A 4,101-nucleotide genomic window follows, 5' to 3' on the forward strand; every position below is an offset into this window, starting at 1 on the left:
CATGCAGCATTCTTAATTTTATTACTAGGGTTGCTACTACCACCAATTTCGCTAGATGTAGAAAATCTGCATATGCCTATATGTGGCCACTTGTAGTGGCCTCTCTTTAACTCCCTCTCTCCTTCTGTCACGCATGTTTGTAAACATGGAATTAGTTTCCAATGGTATGCTGATGATAAACAGTTGTATGTTTCAGCAAAGCCAGATGACTTCATAAAGTTGAAGAATGTGTAAAAGACATTAGACGGTAGATGATTATTAACTTCCTTTTACTTAATTCTGACAAGACAGAAGTACTTGTACTAGGACCACATGTAGCTAGAAGTAAGCTTTCGGATTACACAGTAACTCTGGATGGCCTTTCTGTTTCATCATTTGCAGCAGTAAAAGACCTTGGTGTGATTTATTGACTCCAGTCTTTCATTTGATGCTCATGTAGATAATATTACTAGGATAGCCTTCTTTCATCTCAGAAATATTACTACGATAAGAAATATAATCTCACTACATGATGCATTTAGGTGTACAGTCAAAAATTTATGAGTACAGTTGTATTTAATAATTTTTTTTAGACATGGTAACATAAATGTGTCACAATATAACGCACAAGTAGGCATGAGAAAACTTGAGCTTGTTAATTATGACAGAATTTAGGAACATGTGAGCCTTGACAAATTAATTTACCTTCTGATAAACTAAGTTTAATATTTTGGGTTAATTTACAGACTGTAAGCAAAAAAACAACAACCAGCTATTCCACCTTGTAAACAAATACACAAAAACTGAATATTCAATCTTTGAAGTCTGCTCCTCTTAAATATATTTAAAGATACACTATTGGGCTGGAGCAAACTCTTGAACTGCTCTGCGTATATTGTGCATATATCTGAATAATCTCATATAGGATGTGAATGGGTGAGTTCATTTATCTGACAGATGCAAAGCGCTTTAGTTTAATGGTGTTCATTACTGATGCTCCGATCAGGATTTTTACCGATTTTTTACTGATACCGATTTCTTGTCAGGTTGATCGATGGATACTGATCCAGATACCAATCTTTTTTTTAAAGCTTTAATCAGGAGGTCTGTCATAAACAGTTAAATGTAAGCTCTCTGCTCATGGTCACTGTTAATTGAATTAAAATAATATCAATGAGAACTACTGTTGGTTAATTGAGAAATAAACAAGCATAAAATATTTATTTTTAAATATCTTAAACAATAAAGAGTCCTAATTCAAAGTAGACTAACACAAGCATGATCCATATTAGGAAAAAGAAGGCTAATAGCCTTCTAAGGAAATAGCTTACTAAGCTTAATGTCAAATTTATTTTAAATGCAACCCATAGTAATTAAACCTCATTTCATCTTATTTTATTTATATTTTATGAATTTATTATATTCATTTTTATATTAAATTAAATATTTATAATTAAGCACATTTTCTTTCTTCATTTTATTAGTTTTTTTTATTTGTTTGTTTATCAGTTGTTCCTTTTAGATGGGTTCCCACAGTACGATGTTCCCATGTCTGCTGATAATATTGCGTTTTTAGGAGGATTAAATCAAAACATGAAAACTGGAGTGATAGTGATATCTGGCAACAGTCAGTTTAAATAAAGTGAATGTGCTGTCTATTAGAGTTGGTGAAGAGAGAGCAGCAGCAGTATGTTTACAGACTGAACAGTTTCTACTCTTGATTATGATTGGTGAGGAATGATTTAATAAAGAATTTTGAATTACACCCACCTTGTAGAGTTATCATTATTATTAATTTACTCGCTATGGCTACACGAGCATGTCACAGTCGCAGGTTCGGGTCATTTTGCGGGATCAATAAAAGATGGCGGTTTGTGAGATTGGGAAGTTGAGAGAAGCAGATGATGTACAGTGTTACTCTTGTCATCATAATAGCTTCTCTGCAGTATTTACCCACTTGTTTGGTTGATTGAGGTGATGAAAAGCATTGTGAAAGTAACTGTTGCGCGGTGTAGATGCATTTTGGAGTTGTAGTTTTTATTCTGATTGTATTATACGACTCCGAACACGTCACTCGCACTGGTGCAAGTAATATATTTTTTCACAGTCGCAAAAAGTACTTTTCAGTTGCACATGCGAGTGATATGGTCGCACCATAGAGCCCTGTGGATGTTCCAGTAGGAGCATAAACAAACTCCAGAATTTAGCCTAGAATGCAGTTGCAAGTGTCTTTACTAGAAGCAGAAACTATGACCACATCACCTTGATCTTATCCACACTGCATTGGCTACCAGTAAAATTTCGCATTGATTATAAAATACCACTACCAACCTATAAAGCACTGAATGATCTCACGCCACAGTATCTAAGTGAACTTTTGGTCCTCTATGATCTGCCTTGCCTACTTAGATCAAAAGGTACAGGTTATTTGTTTTTACCTCGAATACTGAAGGCTACAGCAGGGGGAAGAGCTTTCTTTTACAAAGCCCCACAGTTATGGAACAACCTTCCAATTAGTGTTCGGGACTCAGACACAGTCTCTGTGTTTAAGTCTACGCTGAAAACATTTTTGTTTACTCAATCTTACCATGAATAGACTTTCTTTATGCAAAGTACACAGTTCTATCCATCAAGGAATAGTAAGCATGTCTAATAATCTCTCCCTCTCTCCTTCTGTCGAGCCACACATGATTTTATGGAGATGCCAGTGATCCTGACCCTTTCTGCTCCCCAGACGTGCCTGATCCATCCTGATGCCCTACCTCTGGATGGAGCTCTCATTAACTGGCGACTACAGCCTGGAGATTGCTTAGGATGGTACCACTTGAAGTACCAGGGAAATGGTTTTGGAGTTCAATTCCACATGGACATTCTCGGTGTGGTTGCTGGGACTACGGTTTCTACTATGCTCTTGGGACTGCAATTACCACATGCAGTTTTGCACTCAGGTCTCCTTTGGTGAACATTGGATTAGTTCAACAAAACAGACTTCATATAAAAACCATAATGAACTTTCTTTTACTTTCACACTCTCCGTTGTTACCCAGATGAGGATGGGTTCCCTTCTGAGTCTGGTTCCTCTCAAGGTTTCCTCCTCATATCATCTTAGGGAGTTGTTCCTTGCCACCTGCTTGCTAAATAGGGATAAATTCACACACTTAAAATCGGTAATCTGTGTTTATATGTTCCTGTAAAGCTGCTTTCAGACAATGTCCATTGTTAAAAGCACTATACAAATAAAACTGAATTGAACTGAATAGTTCCTTGACTGCCTTAATTAAGGCTACTCTGTCTTTCAGCAAAAAAGCTTGTATAGTATGCGAGTCCAATTTCATGCCAAGGAACTGCACAGACACTCTGTGCTGGAGTCAAATGGTTCTTCTTGTAATCGACTTTCCTTGCAGATAGTAAATAAGGAGCAGTTGTCACTAGCTGCTGAGACTATCCATTTATTAAATAGCCGTCTAAGCAGGAAAGTACGCCCAAACATGGACACTGTAAGGACTCTAGGGCATGGTCGTCAAAGTGGGGTATTTGATTTGATTTTTTTCCCTTTCACTCTGTCAGTGCTGTTACAACTCTTTCAAAGTTGTTATATTTATTATTGAGCTCCTATAGTTATTGGTCAGTTGAACTGAATGGGTTTAATCTAAACCTGAATAACTTTAAAAACAAGTACGCCTTTAAATACTGTCAAATTGGAATGAAAGAAAGAATTTCAGGAATTAAAACATCTGGCTGTAATAAAATGCCTAAATATTACTGTACACATTTAAGTAGCATTATGAGCCTAATATATAAATGGTTGGGTTATGTTTGGAGAAATTGTATGAAACATGTTTTACAGTTAAGGGGTAGCTGTAAAATGCAAAAGAGAGAGGAGAACTGCTCTAGGGTGACTCGCACACACTTCATAGGTCTTAGGGTTACTCCCTCTCCCTTGTGGTTTAGCTGCCTCAGTTGCGCACCCATTCTTACACACTATCTTATGTACTTCTCTAGTTTCAGTTACATCAAACCTTTACACTAGTCGCTTTAACAAAGCGGTTTAAAACAAACAAACAAACAAAAAACTTCATGATAATTCTCCTCTGCTTCTCCATGCATTCCCAGTAAACTCAT

This window comes from Ictalurus punctatus, chromosome 7 (assembly GCF_001660625.3).
Source record: "Ictalurus punctatus breed USDA103 chromosome 7, Coco_2.0, whole genome shotgun sequence".
In the NCBI taxonomy this organism is placed as follows: Eukaryota; Metazoa; Chordata; class Actinopteri; order Siluriformes; family Ictaluridae; genus Ictalurus; species Ictalurus punctatus.